This window comes from Salmo trutta, chromosome 15 (assembly GCF_901001165.1).
Source record: "Salmo trutta chromosome 15, fSalTru1.1, whole genome shotgun sequence".
NCBI classification, from domain to species: Eukaryota; Metazoa; Chordata; class Actinopteri; order Salmoniformes; family Salmonidae; genus Salmo; species Salmo trutta.
Window position 1 is genome coordinate 49,242,219 of NC_042971.1, and position 14,114 is coordinate 49,256,332.

General features: G+C 40.4%; 1 protein-coding gene across 3 annotated transcripts in view; it reads right to left on the reverse strand.

Moving 5' to 3' along the window:
• Positions 1-14,114, reverse strand: part of LOC115149228 (nipped-B-like protein B) — a 65,257-nt gene that overhangs the window by 31,199 nt on the left and 19,944 nt on the right. The window lies entirely within an intron of this gene.

A 14,114-nucleotide genomic window follows, 5' to 3' on the forward strand; every position in this document is an offset into this window, starting at 1 on the left:
CATTTGCACTGTTCAAGTAAATGTTTGCGGAAATTGTTAAAAGTAGTCCTTGTTGGGGCCGGGCGGTAAACCATATTTGATGCACGGACCAGTTTGGATTTTTACTTTACCTTACATAACGGTATTTCAACGTTTGGTTTGCTAAATGTAATAATTGAGTGATGAAACTCGAACAATGATGCCAATCATCCGTTCTTACCGCCAGTAAGAGACTGCTAACAGCGGAGAACTGTTAACTTCCCAGCAAGAGCTTCTGGAGCGCATATTAGGTACTTTTTTTTGCCATGAATCATGCTTGTGGGGCAGTGCAGGAGCCGAAATAGTGCACATGTACTTTTTTGCCGTGAAACTTGGCTGTGAGGTAATGTGGGTGCTAAAAGAACCCTAGAAATCTGCACACTGCTACTTGTGGCGAAAGTAAGAACTGCCATTAAATGCATTGAAAATACATGGTCATAAACCAGGTTTCCATTCAACCATTTCATGTGGATGAATTACCTGACACATGAAAAAAGTAATGACTGGGCTGATGGAAACAGGATATGCCTGTACAATTTTATAAATGCCAACAGACAATTACTTTGTTCGACATGGTGGGATCTTTTTGTGTCTGTAAAATGAATAATGCGAAAAATACTGGTGGAAACGCCTTTCTGCAGAAAATATTCATATAATAACCATAATATCGAAGTAAACTTGGTCCTTCCACTACAACTCGGTAAACCATGCAGTTTATAGGCTACAGATGAAATAAGTTGTGATGAACTTCACAGGGTGGTGAAAGTACACATGAGCTTGGTGCTCCCTTCCAATAAATATCTTACTCTGGTGACATGATGATGCTTGGCTGCCGTTTGACAAATAAAACAAATTATTGCTCTTATCCATAACAATCTCATAATGTAGGTAGCCTACCCGCACTGCATGCGCGAGCCGTTGGCTAGAGCGCATGTGCCAAGACCAGAGTGGGCATGTTTGCTATATAATGCAACAGTTTGTGACAAAACCATCAGTAGAGTTGAAAATGCAATGGAAACCCATTTAACTTGTATTGTTCCATTCGGCACATGGGAATTTAACCTCAAACGTTATTTTTATGTGCACTACGTCATCATGCACAGAAAATGCACATATTGTTTTATGCAGATTTTAGAATATTCGCATAGAAATCTGTAGCAAATAGGATGGAAACCTAGTTATAGAGAAGAATAGTTATTCTGATAAAGGGAAAAAAAACGTTGAAAAAAGGAATACATAAACAAAACAGATGTGGCACAGTGTGGAAATGATAACAATTGAGTGCAGGAAACGCAGTGATTTATAAAAATGCTGCAAATAATTTTCGGTTGAAGTTTGATTGAACAGTATAAACAGAAGAGAATTAAAACCACTTAATATATCTATTTTTTAAATCCACCCTATGGTCATGTACTACTCATGAAGCATATTTATAACTTATATTATTCAAAAACATTAAAATACCTTAAAATTTCACAAATATTGTGATATATTTTGGCCATATCGCCCAACCCCAGCCCTTGTGCTAAGAGTAGTATGGTTTGTTTAACTTTGCAATCACTGGTTTTTGTTTGACATACATTTTAAAGCGAAAAATCGGACTATCAGCGTCACTCCGCCAGCATGGAATTGCCCTGAGGAAACCTCCAGAACAAGACAGAGAAGTGTCCTATTTATATCAGTGGGAGATAGAACACCTTACTCAAAACTATTAGGTAGGGATGTACATATTTCCTTTTCAAGATGATTTGATACGTACCGTTGAAGTCGGAAGATTACATATACCTTAGCCAAATACATTTAAACTCAGTTTTTCACAATTCCTGACATTTAATCCTAGTAAAAATTCCCTGTTTTAGGTCAGTTAGGATCACCACTTTATTTTAAGAATGTGAAATGTCAGAAAAGTAGTAGAGAGAATTGTTTATTTCAGCGTTTATTTCTTTCATCACATTCCCAGTGAGTCAAAAGTTCACATACACTCAATTAGTATTTGGTAGCATTGCCTTTAAATTGTTTAACTTGCGTCAAATGTTTTGGGTAGCCTTCCACAAGCTTCCCACAATAAGTTGTGTGAATTTTGGACCATTCCTCCTGACAGAGCTGGTGTAACTGAGTCGGGTTTGTAGGCTACCTTGCTCTCACACGCCTTTTCAGTTATGCCCACAAATTTTCTATAGGATTGAGGTCAGGGCTTTGTGATGGCCACTCCAATACCTTGACTTTGTTGTCCTTATGCCATTTTGCCACAACTTTGGAAGTATGCTTGGGGTCATTGTCCATTTGGAAGACCCATTTGCGACCAAGCTTTAACTTCTTGACTGATGTCTTGAGATGTTGCTTCAATATATCCACATCATTTTCCTCCTCATGATGCCATCTATTTTGTGAAGTGTACCAGTCCCTCCTGGAGCAAAGCACGCCCACAACATGATGCTGCCACTCCCGTGCTTCACGGTTGGGATGGTGTTCTTAGGCTTGCAATCCTCCCCCTTTTTCCTCCAAACATAACGATGGTCATTGTGGCCAAAAAGTGCTATTTGTGTTTCATCAGACCAGAGGACATTTCTCCAAAAAGTACAATCTTTGTCCCCATGTGCAGTTGCAAACTGTAGTCTGGCTTTTTTTAATGGTGGTTTTGGAGCAGTGGCTTCTTCCTTGCTGAGCGGCCTTTCAGGTTATGTCGATATAGGCCTTGTTTTACTGTGGATATAGAAACTTTTGTACCGGTTTCCTCCAGCATCTTCACAAGGTCCTTTGCTGTTGTTCTGGGAATGATTTGCACTTTTCGCACCAAAGTACGTTCATCTCTAGAAGACAGAATGTGTCTCCTTCCTGAGTGGTATGATGGCTGTGTGGTCCCATGGTGTTTATACTTGCATACTATTATTTGTACAGATGAACGTGGTACCTTCAGGCGTTTGGAAATTGCTCCCAAGGATGAACCAGACTTGTGGAGGTCTACAATGTTTTCTCTGAGGTCTAACTTGTTAACTCTGAGGTCTTGGCTGATTTCTTTTGATTTTCCCATGATGTCAAGCAAAAAGGCACTGAGTTTGAAGGTAGGCCTTGAAATACATCCACGGGTACACCTCCAACTGACTCAAATTATGTCAATTAGCCTATCAGAAGCTTCTAAAGCCATAATAGCCATAATATCGTTTTGTGGAATTTTCCAAGCTGTTTAAAGGCACAGCCAACTTAGTGTATGTAAACTTCTGACCCACTGGAATTGTGATACAGTGAATTATAAGTGAAATAATCTGTCTGTAAACAATTGTTGAAAAAATTGCTTGTGTCATGCACAAAGTAAATGTCCTAACCGACTTGCCAAAACTATTGTTTGTTAACAAGAAATTCGTGGAGTGGTTGAAAAACAAGTTTTAATGACTCCAACCTAAGTGTATGTAAACTTCCGACTTCAACTGTATCTAAATACATTACATCCCGACTAACAGGTTATTCCAGCAGCGACACTGCATGAGATCCTTTATGATCCTCACTCAATTATCTGAGTGGTTTGTGCCCGAAGACTTCCAGTCTTTGCATTATGCTAATGCTAGTTAGCATTGGCTCACGAAACAACCTCTAACTTCCTTCGTACGGGAGGCAGAGACATAAAAATGGTCTCCACGAGTTCATCCGACTCTGGGGAAGTATTCCTTTAAGAGTTCAGCGGAATGCAGGAGGTTATAGTAACATAACAGTTTACAAGGAAGTACAATTAACATATTGCTTGATTCATTGTTGAGTACAACTGCACAGCATCAGCAGCACAGTGTCAGGCCATAGTTTGTGAGACATTTCACTAGAGAAGATACAAATGGCCTGGGTCATTCAGACAGAAGAGATGACAAAGGAGCGGCACCAAGTCTGTCATCATCATAACATACTTAGCTTGCCTAATCAAGGTCCTTAACCAAAAATCACACATACATAAAAATAACTTAAGAAAAACAGATCATGAGAGAGACAGTGATAAGCTATTTAAATTATCCCGATGATGACGAATGCAACAGAAGCTCGGGAACAGAGGTTATAAAACTAATATGCATGACAAACCATCTCAGACATGAGGTTCCAAGAAGCAGTAACGCCTTCAGAGGATTCAGCCTGGCTCTGTATCCCAATCTCAGCACAGTACAGTACAGAGGGGATCCCTACAGGCTCAGTGTTTTTCATAAGTACATGGAGTAGCCATCCAAATCGAAAAAGTAGCCAGCCAGGGAGTTCCAAGCTGGGTCATTTGGGTGAATTATCCCTTTAACAATTTGGCCTGTCAATCAATCACTGTGGGTGGGATTGTCAGGGGAGGGAAAGAATGTTTGTGAGTCACAGAGTCGATAGGGTTTCAGATCTGTCAATCAATCACTATGGGAGGGACTTTGAGGGAAGGCTGTAGATAAGTAATCTAGTCAGAAAAACTAGTAGTCTACTCTTTCGATTTAATGTATTGTGGCAAAAACTAAATCTAGTCCACTCAGTTTAATTATCACCTGAAACAATTGATTTATCCTGTCTTGAATGAAAAGGTCATATGTCGCAATCTCCCCCAAAAAATGTGATCTGACGAGAGACAGGGTCTCCTCCATCTTGCGTTACAAACACTACACCTATCCTGGAAGGATACTGACCTCATCCCGTCAGTAAAGGATGACTGGTTGTTCTTTAAAAGTGCTTTCCTCACCATCTTAAATAAGCATGCCCCATTCAAAAAATGTAGAACTAAGAATAGATATAGCCTTTGGTTCACTCCAGACTTGACTGCCCTTGACCAGCACAAAAACATCCTGTGGCGTACTGCATTAGCATCGAATAGCCCCCGCGATATGCAACTTTTCAGGGAAGTCAGGAACCAATATACACAGTCAGTTAGGAAAGCTAAGGCTAGCTTTTTCAAACAGAAATTTGCATCCTGGAGCATCAATTCCAAAAAGTTTTGGCACACCGTGAAGTCCATGGAGAATAAGAGCACCTCCTCCCAGCTGCCCATTGCACTGAGGCTAGGAAACACTGTCACCACCGATAAATCCACAATAATTGAGAATTTCAAAAAGCATTTTTCTACGGCTGGCCATGCTTTCCACCTGGCTACCTCTAGTAGAAGTCGACCGATTATGATTTTTCAACGCCGATACCGATACCAATTATTGGAGGACAAAAAAAAGACAATACCAATTAAATCGGCCGATTTTTATATATATATATATATATTTGTAATAATGACAATTACAACAATACTGAATGAACACTTTAATTTTAACTTAATATAGCTGATAAATAAAATACATTTAGTCTCAAATAATGAAACATGTTCACTTTGGTTTAAATAATGCAGATGGAGAAGAAAGTAAAAGCGCAATATGTGCCATGTTTAAGTTAAGCTAATGTTTAAGTTCCTTGCTCAGAACATGAGAGCATATGAAAGCTGATGGTTCCTTTTAACATATCTTCAATATTCCCAGTTAAGAAGTTTGAGGTTGTAGTTATTATAGGAATTATATGACTATTTCTCGCTATACCATTTGTATTTCATATACCTTTGACTATTGGATGTTCTTATAGGCACTTTAGTATTGCCAGCCTAATCTCGGGAGTTGATAGGCTTGAAGTCATAAACAGCGCTGTGCTTCAAGCACTGCGAAGCGCTGCTGGCAAATGCAGGAAAGTGCTGTTTGAATGAATGCTTACGAGCCTGCTTCTGCCCACCACCGCTCAGTCAGACTGCTGTATCAAATATCAAATCATAGAACCGATCCGTATTTTATCGAACTGGTGGCAACCCTAAGTCTAAATATTGCTGTTACATTGCACAACCTTCAATATTATGTCATAATTATGTAAAATTCTGGCAAATTAATTACGGTCTTTGTTAGGAAGAAATGGTCTTCACACAGTTCGCAACGAGCCAGATGGCCCAAACTGCTGCATATACCCTGACGAGAATGTGCTTTTGTTAAATCATCACCCGTTTGGCGAAGTAGGCTGTGATTCGATGATAAATTAACAGGCACCGCATTTTTTATTTCACCTTTATTTAACCAGGTAAGCTAGTTGAGAACAAGTTCTCATTTACAACTGCGACCTGGCCAAGATAAAGCAAAGCAGTGCGACAGAAACAACACAGAGTTACACATGGAATAAACAAGCGTACAGTCAATAAAAATAAAAAAGAAGCCTATATACAGTGTGTGCAAATGGCATGAGGATGTATGGCAATAAATAGGCCATAGTAGCAAAGTAATTACAATTCAGCAGATAACACTGGAGTGATAGATGAGCAGATGATGGTGAGCAGATGATGGTGTGTAAGTAGTGATACTGGTGAGCAAAAGACCAGCAAAGTAAATAAAAACAATATGGGGATGAGGTAGGTAGATTGGGTGGGCTATTTACAGAAGGTCTATGAACAGCTGCAGCGATCGGTTAGCTGCTCAGAGCTGATGTTTAAAGTTAGTGAGGGAAATGTAAGGCTTCAGCGATTTTTGCAATTCGTTCCAGTCACTGGCAGCAGAGAACTGGAAGGGAAGGCGGCCAAAGGAGGTGTTGGCTTTGGGGATGACCAGTGAGATATACCTGCTGGAGCGCGTGCTACGGGATGGGTGTTGTTATTGTGACCAGTGAGCTGAGATAAGGCGGAGCTTTACCTAGCATAGACTTATAGATGACCTGGAGCTTGTGGGTCTGGTGACGAATATGTAGCGAGGGCCAGCCGACTAGAGCATACAGGCCGCAGTGGTGGGTGGTAAAAGGCGCTCTGGTAACAAAACGGATGGCACTGTGATAGACTGCGTTCAATTTGCTGAGTAGAGTATTGGAAGCTATTTTGTAGATGACATCGCTGAAGTCGAGGATCGGTAGGATAGTCAGTTTTACTAGGGTAAGTTTGGCGGCGTGAGTGAAGGAGGCTTTGTTGCGAAATAGAAAGCCGATTCTAGATTTGATTTTGGATTGGAGATGTTTGATGTGTCTGGAAGGAAAGTTTACAGTCTAGCCAGACACCAAGGTATTTGTAGTTGTCCACGTGTTCTAGGTCAGAACTGTCCAGAGTAGCGATGCTAGTCGGGCGGGCGGGGGCGGGCAGCGAACGGTTGAAAAGCATGCATTTGGTTTTGCTGGCGTTTAAGAGCAGTTGGAGGCCACAGAAGGAGTGTTGTATGGCATTGAAGCTCGTTTGGAGGTTAGTTAACACTAGAGGTCGACCGATTAATCGGAATGGCCGATTAATTAAGGCCGATTTCAAGTTTTCACAACAATCGGTAATCGGTATTTTTGGCCACCGATTTGCCGATTTTTTAATTTAATATATTTTTTAAACGTTTTTTTAAAAACCTTTATTTAACTAGGCAAGTCAGTTAAAGAACACATTCTTATTTTCAATGATGGCCTAGGAACGGTGGGTTAACTGCCTTGTTCAGGGGCAGAATGACAGATTTTGACCTTGTCAGCTTGGGGATGCAACCTTACGTTAACTAGCCCAACGCTCTAACCACCTGCTTTACGTTGCCAAGGTAAGTTGCTAGCTAGCATTAAACTTATCTAATAAAAAACAATCAATCAATCAATCATAAACACTAGTTAACTACACATGGTTGATGATATTACTAGTTTATCTAGCCTGTCCTGCTTTGCATATAATCGATGTGGTGCGCATTCGCGAAAAAGGACTGTCTTTGCTCCGACGTGTACCTAACCATAAACATCAATGTCTTTCTTAAACCCTTTACAATGAAGATCTGTGAAGTTATTTGGATTTTTACCAATTATCTTTGAAAGACAGGGTCCTGAAAAAGGGATGTTTCTTTTTTTGCTTAGAATCGTGACAATTGTAATACATATCGGCACCTAAGTATCATAACAAAATCGTATCGTGAGGTCCCTGGCAATTCCCAGCCCTAAATAGTAACATCCGATTTCGTGCTATTAGCCCAATGGTGGTTTTAGCAGATGTTTCTTTTATATTTTATATACATTTTGGTTGGCCAAAAAGGGGCCATACCACCATATATCACAATGCTTTGTGAGTAACACAGTGTTCAAAGAAGGGCCAGATGTATACAGAATGGTGTCGTCTGCGTAGAGGTGGATCAGGGAATCACCAGCAGCAAGAGCGACATCGTTGATATATACAGAGAAAAGAGTCGGCCCGAGAATTGAACCCTGTGGGACCCCCATAGAGACTGCCAGAGGTCCGGACAACAGGCCCTCCGATTTTACACACTGAACTCTGTCTGCGAAGTAGTTGGTGAACCAGGCGAGGCAGTCATTTGAGAAACCAAGGCTATTGAGTCTGCAATAAGAATACGGTGATTGACAGAGTCGAAAGCCTTGGCCAGGTCGATGAAGACGGCTGCACAGTACTGTCTTTTATCGATGGCGGTTATGATATCGTTTAGTACCTTGAGCATGGCTGAGGTGCACCCGTGACCATCTCAAATGTTCCTCTGTTAATTTTGTCAAGATAAACTTTTTTATTTCAGAAAGAAGGTCTCTGTTGTGTTTCTTTATATAGCTGCAGCACTCAACCTTAAATTGCATCCTGTATACTATCATAATTGTACCAATACGTTATTGAGCTAATTTATGGGAATGGAAATTATATTTCAGAGGGTTTATTATAATTTTTTTATCAAGTCACTAGAACCAAGATTTTCAGTACTTAAACATTTTTTTTGAGGGGGACCCCCCCGACCCCTGCTAACTTTCCCCACACAGCTAACACATTTTCCAGAGGAAACATTGGTTTGGAGGAAAGATGAACAGAGCAAAGCACAGAGAGATCCTTGATGAAAACCTGCTCCAGAGTGCTCAAGACCTCAGAATGGGGCGAAGGTTCACCTTCCAACAGGACAATGACCCTAAGCACACAGCCAAGACAACACAGAAGTGGCTTCAGGACATGTCTCTGAATGTCCTTGAGTGGTTCAGCCAGAGCCCAGACTTGAACCCAATCGAACATCTTGGAGAGACCTGAAAATAGCTGTGCAGCGATGCTCCCCATCCAACCTGACAGAGCTTGAGAGGATCTGCAGAGAAGAATGGGAGAAACTCCCCAAATATAGGTGTGCCAAGCTTATAGCGTCATACCCAAGAAGACTCAAGGATTTAATCACTGCCAAATGTGCTTCAACAAAGTACTGAGTAAAGAGTCTGAATAATTATGTAAATGTGATATGTTTTTTTTTATTTAATACATTTGCTAAAATTTCTAAAAAATTGTTTTTGCTTTGCCATTATGGGGTATTGTGTGTTGATTGATGATGGAAAAAAATGTTTTTAATCCATTTTAGAATAAGGCTGTAACTTAACAAAATGTGGAAAAGGTCAAGGGGTCAGAATACTTTCCGAATGCACTGTAGGTCCCTCTCCTCACAAGGAACAAATTTGCATCTGGGACCCATAATTTTGAATTTTATGAAAAACACTTAAAATGCTACACTTCTGGCACTGAATGACCGATTTGCACAAAACTTGATATGTGGCATCTATGGCCAAAGGTCTCGCTCTCTGTCAACGCAATATTTTCTAAAACAATATGGCTGCTATTGACCAATAAACATTCATGTGGTCTAGCACATAAATCAGTCAAAGATATTTTGACTGTGACGATATAATGGTACATGTTTATATCTCTTGATCTGTTTAACTCAGAGTGATTACATTTGGAACACATTTACACTGTGACGATATAATGGTACATGTTTATATCTCTTGATCTGTTTAACTCAGAGTGATTACATTTGGCACACATACTCAGGGATGAGTGTAGCTAACCCACACAATATCTCAGACAACACTGGCTCGATTTTGACAACACTTGGGTAAACAATGAGTCTTGCCAAAGAGATCGTGCATTTAAAAAAATTCCACTAATGGCCCGAGGGGGCGGGCTTAATAATTTGTGGGGAACAACATGTTTACTGTTGCCTTGTTAATTTATGAAGTGGAAAAGGTGGCTGGCTGACAATGAGTCTTATCGACAGCCGGCGCTTATGGAAAACACTGCTAGCACCAGCCTCAACTGTCTGTGCATACACAATTCCCCCCCACCACCAGCAACCAGTGCAGCCACCACTATTCTCCCATAGCACCAGCAACAAGACACCAGTTTGTCACCAGATTCTCTCTAGCTCTCAGGACCACTGGTATCGCTGTCTGAAATCGCTTCTTGCACTGTCCAATAGGGTTGGGCAATATTACAACAGAATTGTAAATCAAGGATGCTTGACAGCCATCGTCGATGGTGACGACATTGTGATGTGACAGATGATAGTTTAGCCTATTTGATCTTGACTGATACCGTGCAGTAAAGCTAACACGTTAGGGCATTGCAGAGCCAGACGACATACCATATGGCCTATTTCTATTTGCCATAGCCTATTTCAAATGGTTCTTTCTCCATTCGGATTGTTTTATACTGTTCAATTCAACTTCAACCTACAATAATTTCCTGCATTTCCATCAATTTCTGCATTTCCTGCACTCATTTGAGATCATTTCCACACTGCCATAATATGGCCAAAAATACTAGGCCTTATTTTAACCGAATATTGCGATTTAGATCAAAACACTTGGGTGAACTTTTGGAATCATGGAAATAGAATGTTTATTATAATTCTATCGTTAGAATATAAATAATAGTGGGCACTTTGAATACAGTGTTGTTTGACATGACAACGAATGAAAATGCCATGGACAAGTTATTGTGACCGGGTAAGAACCAAAGTGATGTTCAGTGTTTCCTAGGGGAACCTATAATCTTTGGCTACATTAAATATTTATTCATATAGCCAACATATTCATGCTTTGCCTTTCCTCTTTGATTTAGAAGATACTGTTGCACAAACAACATGCTGATTTAAGCCTCCACCAGTACTGGTATCAAATGCTGTATTAGCTTGCTACGTTTGCTCTGACTCGGTACTTTTTGCCAGCTAACTAGCGATTAGCATTAGTGGCTAACACGATTTAGCTTAACTTGCTAAGAAAATACAAACTAATATTGTAATTATAAAACGTTTGTGGATTTATGTTAAGATCAAAGTGGAAACATCGTTGTCATCAACATTGTTGCATGTGCTGCATTGACCATGCAGACTGAACGAAAGTGTCTCGTGGTCAAGCAACAACAAATGCAATCCTTGAGTGACAGGGGGTGGGACTAGGTCTGTGTGGAAAGCGGCATGGAGAGAGAGGGGAGGGATGACTCAAGTAGCGGAGTAAACTACAAAAATGGACGTTACACACGGCGTATCACATTTAACAAACCAAACTGTCAAATACCGTTATAGAAGGTAAAGTAAAAACTCAAACCGGTCCGTGCATAAATACCGGTATATGGTAAAATACTGTATACCGCCCAGCCCTACTCCGAATTAAGATTCAAAGATGTCTGCAGAAAGAATGGGGTTAGCTATGAAATGACACCTTGAGTAAAAAAAAATAAAAAATTATTCAACTACAGTAAGTGAAGTGGATTTACACATTAGTCCCGTGTGGCTCAGTTGGTAGAGCATGGTGTTTGCAACACCAGGGTTGTGCGTTCGATTCCCAAGGGGGACTAGTAGGAGAATTATATATATTTTTTTTTAATGAAATGTATGCATTCACTACTGTAAGTCGCTCTGGATAAGAGCGTCTGCTAAATGACTAAAATGTAATGTAAAATGTACACCCAGTAACAGAATAACAGTACATCATGGGTCTAAACACTAAACAGAAAAGCATAATTATGCATATGAATGCTACTCATGTTCAACAAGTTTGGACATCAGAGCGATTCTCAACTGGTGGGTCGCGACCGAGGTCTTGAATGGGTCGCGACCGAGGTCTTGAATGGATCGAGGGTGTCCGAGTAAAGAAAGAAATAAATATACATATATAGGCATAGAGAGAGCGGGGGAGGGGTTGTCCAGACTCGGACTGTTTTAACACACTTGGTTTGACCACCAGACAACAGAAAGAAAGAAAACATTTATTTGCTGAACATAACAGTATGCCAGCGGAAGGGAGGACAGTAGCAGAATGACCCAACTATGATTAGTGACTATTGTGATTTCCCATTGTAGCCAATTCAGTGGCAGTAATTCCTATACAGATTGGTAACGGACTTCCGAGTTTGAATCACTTAATAATTCATCAACAAAATTGATATCAGTAATTGGTAGGTCTACCATTACTTGTTACTTCATTGTCCTCTATCCTCATCAGGGAGAGAAAATACCTTAAAGATATATGAATTTGGTCGGGTCGCCCAAAAAGTTACATATTGCAGCTTTAAACTTACAGATGGTAAACAATTTCTCCAAAACTAAATATGTGTTGATATTAGTTAGCAGGGGTCTTTACGTCAACATCATTGTGTTTTGATGTATTTGTGATACCTTTTAATACATTTTCTGGTAGATGTTTTCTAAGACCCCTTTTCCATCTATTTATCCAGAAATCAAAGCCTTTACTTAAGCCTAATTTTTAAGATGGAAAATTGTTAAAACATGCATCTATGCCTTCATTTTCCAAAAATATACACTCTTAGCTTTCATTTGACATGCTCCTATTAACTTCACATGCTCATGGGTCCTTTTACATGGAAATACCCTATTTTTTCTCTCGCGCTCACCTCTCCAATGTCGGATGATGATGGGCCTTTTGCAGGGGACAGTCTGTTCTCTGGCTTGTTATTTTAAAAGCTTAATTTCCCTTTTTGTTCCAATCCCCATTTGTTTTGAATTGGCCAAGGAATATAGCCTACGCTTTCATGTCTAGTAGACAGAGCAGAAAATTCCAACAAAGCAGCACAACATTTTCAGTCAGAAAATATTGTTTATCTCTCTAATGTTGGATGCATGGGCCTTTGCCTATAGTGTAAAGCTAGGTTATTAATTAATTTTTTACAGACACTCAACTTTCTTGTGTCTAGCTGTTTAAAAACTTAGGCTGATAACCTATCCTCCTACCACAGGAGGTTGGTGGCACCTTATTTGGGGAGGACGGGCTTGTGGTAATGGCTGGAGCAAAATCGGTGGTTTCAATGCTTGATGCTATTCCATTGTACTCCGTTCCGGCCATTATTATGAACCGTCCTCTCCTCAGCAGCCTCCGACTAGGCCTATCATAAAAGCTTTAGGACAAATGAAAGTTATGAACATTAGCCTATTTCCCAAAAACTGTACTGTTGTCCTAAAGTTGCCACTTTCAAAAAGAACAATGACAAATCTATAGGCCTAAGGTATTTTCAATCACAACTTTATGAGACATAGAATAAACAATAGCACACAGTGTGGTCAAAGATGTAGTAACTTAGTTGTAGTCATAATGTGATTACCTTAATGTGAGAAAGACAAAGGAGATGATCGTGGACTACAGAAAAAGGAGGGCCGCACAGGACCCCACTAACATTGTTGACGCTATAGTGGAGCGGGTCGAGAGTCAAGTTCCTTGGTGTCCACATCACCAACAAACTATCATGGTCCAAACACACCAAGAAAGTCGTGAAGAGGGCACGACAACACCTTTTCCCCCTCAGGAGACTGAAAAGATTTGGCATGGGTCACCAGATCCTCAAAAAGTTCTACAACTAAACCATCGCGAGCATCCTGACAGGTTGCATCGCCGACTGGTATGGCAACTGCTCGGGATTCGACCGTAAGGCGCTACAGAGGGTAGTGCATACGGCCCAGTACAGCCAAGCTTCCAGCCTTCCAGGACCTATATACTAGGCGGTATCAGAGGAAGGCCCAAAAAATTAACAAAGACTCCAGTCACCCAAGTCATAGACTGTTCTCTCTGCTACCGCACGGCAAGCAGTACCGGAGCACCAAGTCTAGGTCCAAAATGCTCCTTAACAGCTTCTACCACCAAGCCATAAGACTGCTGAATAGTTAATCAAATGGCCACCCGGACTATTTACATTGACCCCCCCTTTGTTTTTACACTGCTGCTACTCGCTGTTTATTATCTCTGCATAGTCACTTTATCCCTACCTACATGTACAAATTACCTCAACTAACCTGTACCCCCGCACATTAACCCGGTACCCCCTGTATATAGCCTCGTTATTGTTATTTTATTGTGTTACTTTTATTTTATTTTACTTT